Source organism: Triticum urartu, chromosome 4A, assembly GCF_056163025.1.
Source record: "Triticum urartu cultivar PI428250 chromosome 4A, HENAU_Tu73, whole genome shotgun sequence".
Taxonomy (NCBI): Eukaryota; Viridiplantae; Streptophyta; class Magnoliopsida; order Poales; family Poaceae; genus Triticum; species Triticum urartu.
Genome location: NC_141876.1, coordinates 65,593,174 through 65,601,696, shown reverse-complemented (window position 1 = coordinate 65,601,696; position 8,523 = coordinate 65,593,174). Strand labels below are relative to the sequence as shown.

Genomic DNA, 8,523 nt, shown 5'->3' with positions numbered 1-8,523 from the left:
CTCCCCCGTGGTCAGCAAATTTTCATCCCGCACACTGCTCTCTCTCTTTCTCTCTCCCGCCTCTTTCGCGCGCTGCATGCAGCCATGCAAGCCAGCATGTCGAGCATGCATTGGGCCTCCAAAAAACTGATGAATTAGAACGGCTGCGCGCGTTGCGCCCGCGCCATTTTTTTGCAAAAACTCGCCGGCGCCATTTCCTTCAAACATTCGTGGGCGCCAACACTAGTCTGTCTATTTATACTCGGCCACTTTTCATACGAAAGCGCATCAAGTTGTAGACCAGCTGTACACCAAAGCATGTTTCCTGACTTGAACGTCCGTGTAGAGGAGGTTGAAGATGACGTCCATGGTGGCGGTGGCGGAGGTTCAAGTGGTGCAGCAGGCCGTGGAGCCGGCGGACGTGGGAGGCTCGGCCTCGTCGGTTGCGTGATCGCCAAAGGCTGGCGCGCCGGCCAGACCTCGTCCAACGCCGCACTGGGCGGACGTGGGCATGCCGCCCTCGGGCTGGTTAGCCGCGGACGAGGCGGCTTCGATGCACAATCTTCGTCGAGCTATACTGGACGAGGCGGTGGAAGAAACGGCGGGCGTCTCGGTTTGGCCGGCCGCGGGCACGGCGGCTTCGAGCAGGCCCGCAGCGGTCGCGGGCACGGCGGCTTCGAGCAGGCCAGCAGTGGACGCGGTGCCGGCAGTCTTGGACTTACTGGTCGAGGCCGCGGCGTCGTCATGGGTCGTGATGGTTTCGGGCGTGCCGTCCAAAGAACGGTGGGGCATTGGAGATGCTATGTGGATTTATCCCACGGCAAGGTCCGACGACACGGACAGTGCGGGCAGCAGTTCTGGCACGGGGGTGACACCTCCGGTGCGGGTGGTTCGTCGAGCACGGCCGGCAACGGGGAAGAAACGGTTGACGTCATGAACAGCAAGGGCATTGATCTCAGTAAGTTTTTAGCTCCATTTATGTGTTAGCTTCGGTTTTGCATGCGTACTCGTTAAGATTGCCATGATAGAGGTTGCATTATTTCACTCTCTCTCTGATGTTTAGGGAGTACATAGTCTGTAGTTAGATGATGATTAGCCTAGTTACTCATGCACAACAAGTGACAAAACGGATGTGAGTATGAAACAGTAGTTCTAAAGTTCAACGGTAAGCAATGAACTAAATACTATGACCATTTGTGTGCAGATCGTTTTGGAAACATTGTAAGGAGGACATGGTATTCCGATGATTGCAAGCGCAACATATATTCACAGATTTTGGCGGCAAATGGTAATGGTAGGTTGAAGCGTGGTCTTCCCAAAAGATTGGCACAACTCTTGCATGTTTCGCCGAGGAGTCTTAGGCGCATATGGAATACAGGCCGAACTCTTCATGGAGTCAACTCTGTGATCAACAAGAAGGCAAAAAATTGTGGACGAAAAAAGGGTTGAGATAGACATTGCCGTGATGGAGGCAATACCCTTAGATGAACGGACAACTATATGTGATCTTTTGGCGTCAATGCATATGAAGAGCACCACTGTTTTCAAGCGGTTGAAGGAAAAGAAGATCAGGCGTCACTCAAATGCCCTTAAGCCTGACTTAACACATGAAAACATGAAGGAACGTGTATGGTACTGCCTTTCCCAGCTGGTGCCCGAGAGTTGTCCAGAAAATCCCATGTTCAAGGCAGGATATGATCAAGTTCATATAGATGAAAAGTGGTTCTACCGCACGAAGAAAAGCAGAAATTTTACTTGGGCCCCACAGAACCAAATCCGAAGAGAAGCTTGAGGAACAAGAACTACATAAAGAAAGTGATGTTCTTGTGCGCCGTTGCGAGACCGAGGTTTGATGCTGCTGGAAATTGCACTTTTGATGGCAAGATAGGTGTGTGGGCATTTGTTGAGAAGAAAGCTACCTTGAAGAAGAGCAAGAACAGAAAACGTGGGACTTTGGAGCTCAAGCCGATTCCAGTTGTGAACAAGGAAGTTAGTCGCACGTTCCTCATCACGAGAGTAATTCCTGCAATAAAGGCAAAGTGGCCTGCTGAGGACCGTCATCGTCCCATATATATCCAGCAGGACAATGCCAAAACTCATGTTTCGGTGAATGACAAGGAAGTCTTAGAGGCGGCGCAGGCGGGTGGTTGGGACATTAGGATTGTATGTCACGCACCTAATTCTCCGGATGAAAACATTTTAGATCTTGGCTACTTTGCGTCTATTCATGCCATGTTTCACAAAAATATGCCAAAAAATATCCAGGAAATATTGGATAAAGTGGAGGAATCTTTTGTTCAGTATCCTGTTCAACGGATGAATCGGATTTGGCTAAGTCATCAAGCTTGCATGCGCGAGACACTCAGGCTTAAGGGTTCAATTCACTATGTTGTTCCTCACATTAAGAAAAATTTGCTCGAGAGGGAAGGCCGTCTACCGATTAGGCTTAAGTGTGAGCCGTCGTATATCTTAGCTGCTGAAGAATTTCTCAGTTCGTAGATGGTGTTGTATCAACGTAACCCTTTTGTAATGGAAACATCTATGCCTTAATGATGCATGTTTTTTATCATTCAGATTCAACTTGTTTTGTATACTCCATTGTCACACTTACTCATCGAGCTTAAGCAAGAGTAGCACTGTTCATGAATCATAAGAACAAAAAGGCAATGAAAGACAAACTAATCACACTTAAACAACACTTGCTAGCAACGTTCATAATCCAACAATGGAATCACACTTCAAACTTGACAAAACAATGATCGAAGACACATGAAAACACCAGACTACTTCTCATCTACTAGTTCAATATCAATGGAATCTGGCACTACCGTATCCGGATCAAATGTATCGGGTACGTACTCACTTTGCCGGTTGTAGTTTTCGGAATCAGGAATATGTACCACTTGTTGGGGTGGATACATCTCTGTTACGTCGTCAATGAAGACACCTTCTTCCTCCTCATCGGTATCAAGGTCGTCCTCCTTGTAGACGAGCAGCACCTGTGCATGTTCGGTCTCCTTCTCTACGTGAAGCCACCTTCCTAACGCATTCAGAGATCTCATGCTCCATGTCGGCATCTTCTCCGGCAACTGTACCGTGCCCTCGACGGTGAAGTCTGCAACATGTACGTCGACGGCGCCTAGCTGCTGGTCTTCTGTCTCCGTGTCGGAGTCGACAAGACCGGTGATGAAGTCGAGTCCGTCGTGGCAGACCGCAACTGCGGCTGCCATGTCGCTGCCTGCAGCTCTGCCATCTCCGATGCTTGAAACATAGCTGCGGCCGTTGCTTCCCGCCCAGCGGCCGACGCCGCTTGAAATGTAGCCGCCGCGGCCTGCGGCCAAGCGCCCACCGCCGCTTGAAACAGAGTCGTCGTGGCCTGCAGCCCAGCGTCCGCCGCTGCTTGAAACCGAGCTACCACCTCCATCCGACTTGCTGCCATCGACACCTGTAGCCCAGCCTCGGCTGCCGCTGCCTCCACTAGCCATAGAGAAGAAGAAGATGATGGGATGGACGAGGGAGGAAGAAGGAGAGAAGGAGATGAGGAGACGCAAGCAATGAATAGGGAACGGAGGGGAGGTAGGAAGTAGCTAGCGTCTTTATCGTTGCATGCATGCAGGTTTGCTTGTACGAGGAGCCCTCATTAATTTTTGCCTTGTTTTGTGTTGGTGGCCTTGTATTGATGCAATTTGTATTTTCCATTGTGGCCTTGTATAAGGAAATGGAGGGAGTAGATTAGGTCCTGTTTGGTTTCAAATAAGTCACCAACTTATAAGTCAAAAAATGAAAAAGAAGTGACTTATTTTGCCAAACAGATCCAACTTATAAGTCACCCAACTTATAAGTCATAAGTTGCTTCATCCCAACTTAAAACTTATAAGTCACCTCCTTTTGCGTGGGTCCCATCACCTTTACATTAAAAAAACAAGGTGAAAATGTATGGTTAGGTGACTTATAAGTGACAACCAAACAGGCGTGACTTATAAGTCATTGGTTTTAAGTCACCTGACTTATAAGTCAGGTGACTTATTGGAACCAAACAGACCCTTAGTATCATAAGTGGTCTCATTTATTGTCATGCATGACACATATTCCCTCCGTCCGGGTTTATTAGGCGCAAAAACTCATGTACCAAAGAAAAAAGTTAATACAGATGATCGGTGATTTAATGCTAAGAATGCATTGTCCCGAGGATGCCAATGGCCAACCAGAGTAGCTCAATATACGGCATGCAGCTGCTGGCCCGCTTCCCTTTTTCACTTGGCCAATAACGCCCACATTTAGCACTAGCTGAGCAGTTATTGCGTAGTGCATGCAGCTAATGATGCGGCTGCTTAACCAATCCTGGAGAGCTCCTCCTTGGCGCCTTCAGCGCCTGCTAGCGAACGCAGCGCCCACTGCGTCGTTTGCATGGGCCTGGCCCAGCAACGCGTGCTGGCTCGCGCTGGCTCCCGCTCGCTCGCTAGCCGCCCACTCTCGATCGCTGGCTCACGCACGCTCGTTTGTTTTTTTTCTTTTCCCAAAAATTGCTACATTATGTCATGATTTTCTTAGAAAAAACCAAACCGGGTTGCTACAGTACATACTCTTGTTCTTAGGAAAATGTTCATCGAATTTGAAAAAAGTTCATCGAATATGAAAAAAGTTCATTGAATTCAAAAAAAAGTTTATCGAATTTGAAAAAAAGTTCACCAAATTTGAAAAAGTTCGTTGAATTTGAAAAAAAATCATTAATTTTGAAAAAAGTTCATTGAATACGAAAAAAGTTCATCGAATTTGAAAAAAGTTTATCGAACTTGAAAAAAGTTCATCGAACTCAAAGAAAAGTTTATCGATTTGAAAAAAAGTTCATCGATTTTGAAAAAAGTTCATTGAATATGAAAAAAAGATCATCGAATTTGAAAAAAAGTTCATTGAATATGAAAAAAAGTTCATCGAATTTGAAAAAAGTTCATCAAATATAAAAAGAGTTAATCGAATTTGAAAAAAAGTTCATCCATTTGCAGAAAAAAAAACATGAAGAAAGAAATTTTCTCGAATTTTAAAAAAGGGAAAAGGGAAATGGAGAAATGAAAGGGGAGACAAGAAAGGAAAGAAACGATGTGTGATGTCGCAGTGGGTTTGGTGGCGCGTTGGTTGTCGTGGCCCCCCTCTATGCAGGAGGTCACTGCTTCGATTCTCCCTCAAGCATACTCTTTTGCGGCTATGAAAACATATAGTACGAAAGGTAAGGTGGGCCGGCATTTTAGTAGCGAAGGAAGGAAGCGGGGGTGTGCGCCCAATTGCAGGAACAACTAAATCAGGCGCTTAAGGCGCCAAATAGGATTTGGCCCAATCATGCGCGCATGCATAAGAGAGAATCGAGGGAAATTTACTGGGAAAGTTTTGGGGCCTTACAAAAATGGGACAAGGTTACTTTGCTAAGAGGCCCAATAAACCCGGACGAAGGTATCTACTTATGTTACTATAATCTTCTCTTTCTTTTTTAATTGCCTGCCACATAAGCATGTTTGCGAGTTCCAAATACATGATACTCCCTCCGTTTTTATTTAGTTCGCATATTAGCTTTCGTCAAAGTCAAGCTTTACAAACTTTGACCAAGTTTATATACAAAAATATTAAGATATACAATAACAAATCAATAACATTAGATTTATTATTAAATGTACTTTCACATCGTATATATTTATTATGATAAATGTCTATATTGTTTTCTATAAACTTGGTCAAACTTTTCGAAGTTTGACTTCAGTCAACTCTAATATGCAGAGTAAATAAAAAACGGAGGGAGTACTAGTTATGTCACCCTCATTATGGCCAGCCTCATGCTAACAATGGGAAAAGTCACTGAAGGAACGTAAAGGAAGGGGAAGCTCACCGAGAAGAGGCGTGCCCAATCCTGTGGCATGCCATGTATTTCTGTCCACCTTAGTTGAATTTTTTTCCACTATATTTGCCAACTCGTGAGCATGAGATAGAAAAAACCTTTGCCAAAACTTTGGCAGGCCAATCCTAGACTCAAACCAAACATAGTTACACGGCTAAGGAGTCCACAACTTTCTTTCCCCCTAGCAAGAAGACTAGGGTAAAGCCTTCCTTCCCTCGATCTATGTCGGTGAGCATGTGAATTCACCTCCCCCCGTCCACTGTTCGGTGACCAATGGCGGTGCCTCAACTCCGACTAGTAGATAGGTTAGAGCATCTACAGTCGGGCATCCCAAACCCTCCTCAAACGTTCGGGCGGGGCGCCTGGTCACTGACCAGTCATGATTTTTTGACCAAGACGGACACCTCAAAACGTTCGGGCGGGCCGCCTGGTCACTAACCAGTCACAATTTTTTGACCCAGACGGACGCCTCGAAACAGCCGGGCTGACCGGCACCCCTTATATCCAGCCCAAATATGGGGCGGATATGGGGAGGCCTGGGCACGCCCGCCATGTCAGACTAGCGAAGGGGTCCCAGCCGAAAACGCCGTGAAACCCGGCGGTCCGAAGCTCGTCTCCTCCGTCGAACCGGTGGTGCCGCGTGGCGCATCTCCGGCGGGTCGTGTCGTGCCTAGCTAGCCCGGCTATTTAAGTCGACCGGTGGCACCGAAACCCTACCATCCATCCACATTTTCCTCCTCCTCTCCGCCGCTGCCGCCAGTTTCCACTCCACCCGCCCGCCTAGTAGCCATGCTCCCACGCCGCCGGGTGAGGAGCGAGCCATTTCTGACATTGTAGTGCTGGCTCGAGCTCCTTGAGTAGATCCGTGCTAGGCGTGAAGCCCAGATCGCCGTGGGGCTACCTCTGGATGCAGTGGATCCGGAGGAGGAGGAGGACGAGGAGGAGGACAAGGAGGAGGATGAGGAGGAGGATGAGCCAGGGAAGGAGGATGTGGGGGACGCTGGTGATGCAGATATGCAGGCGGAGCAGCAGGCCATCCTCGATTCCCTCAGGTCGAAGTCGGCTGTGAAGGACAGACGGCGTCGCCGGTAGGAGATGGAGGCGCAACAGGCCATGGAGGAGGCGGAGATGCTCGCCTACATGGATGAGGTCGAGCAGGAGGAGGATGCGTCGGAGGCCTCCTACCCGGGCGCCGCCGTCGTCGTGGACATTTCCGATGACGAAGAGTAGCTAGGTTAGTACGTAGGATTTCTTTGCATGCTTTGTATGGATCTAGGGGGATGAAATATGAGAGAGGCAGATGCATAGTTGCTAATTTGAGGCGTGACCAGTCACTATTCGCGGACACGCCCGGTCGCGTCTACAGGCGTTTGAGGGGCCGGATTTGCAAAGTTTGGCTGTAGATGCTCTTAGGGTTTTAGTCCTTGTTGCGCTGGTGCTCGGACGGATGTTGGCGGTTCTTCTTTGAATCAATCTTCCATGCTCGTATCCTCTTCGAATTCGTCCTTCGGGATAGATTAGACCGACTCTAGTGTAGATTCCTGCCAGCTCCCTCGGGTGGCGAGGTTAGGGTTTCTTTTCGCATGAATGCAATGGCAAAACTTTGTCAAAGGTTCTTCATATCGACTTAGGGGCTCAACAGTGACGACTGCGACTCGGTGGCACTGGTCCTTAGGGCACATGCACGAAGACTTCCCAGTTGTCGTCGACAAGGTTAGGCCGACTCTGGTATGAGAATGGCGACAACGGGGTGTCGACGATTCGTTCTAGCTGCGATAGTGGTCTAGGGACCTTGATGTAAGTTTTATTATGTCTGGGGTACTTTGTACTTCTGATGAACTTTAATAATAGATCTGATTTCTTTGTGCAAAGAAACATTGTTCTCCCTAGAGCACGGGGAGAACCATGACATGCCTCCACATTTAAAGGCATCGCGCGGTGTTGGAGGAGGTGGTATCGGAGGCCTTAAAGAGAGCGATGCTTCTGGCGTCTGTAATGGAGGATAGGAGTTTGGGGAGCAGCGAGAACATGCAGGTCGATTGAGGGGGGGGGGGGGAAGGGGGATATCTGGCGCACCTACTTGTGGTGCTACTGATGCACCTATCACCCAAAATACACCCTACACGCATTTCGAAATCTGATTAGTTTTCCACATACATAAAACATTTCTCTACTATGTCACCCAATTTGATTTAAATTAGACCTACAAATCTACATACTTACAAAGAATAATAATTGAATAATGTTATGAATAGTACTCCCTTTGTTCTGAAAATGGAAGCTTATAATTTTTTGCTCAAGTCAAATGGTGTAAAGCTTGATCAAATTTGTAGGAAAAACTACCAACAACTATAATACTAAATATGTATAATATAAATTATATTTTATTATGCGTTTAACGATACTCCCATCGTCCGGGTTTATTAGTCTGTCTTATTTTTTGGGGTCCAACTTTGACTACTTATTTAAATAAAAAATGAATTATATGCTACATAGACTATGTTATTGATTTTTTTATTTGAAAGAGGTTATCCACTGTACTTAGTTTACATTTTATTAGTTAAATTCATGGTCAAACTTTGGCCAAAATAAAAGGGATCCTAAAAAACCCGAGCTGATTGAGTTCTGATTTGATATTATAGTTGTTGATAATTTTTCTT

The 8,523-nt window shown here is 46.9% G+C and overlaps 1 pseudogene; it reads left to right on the top strand.

Moving 5' to 3' along the window:
- The first annotated feature begins 490 nt into the window (after window positions 1-490).
- On the top strand, window positions 491-2,478 carry LOC147974797 (uncharacterized; annotated as a pseudogene).
- Window positions 2,479-8,523: the final 6,045 nt, after the last annotated feature.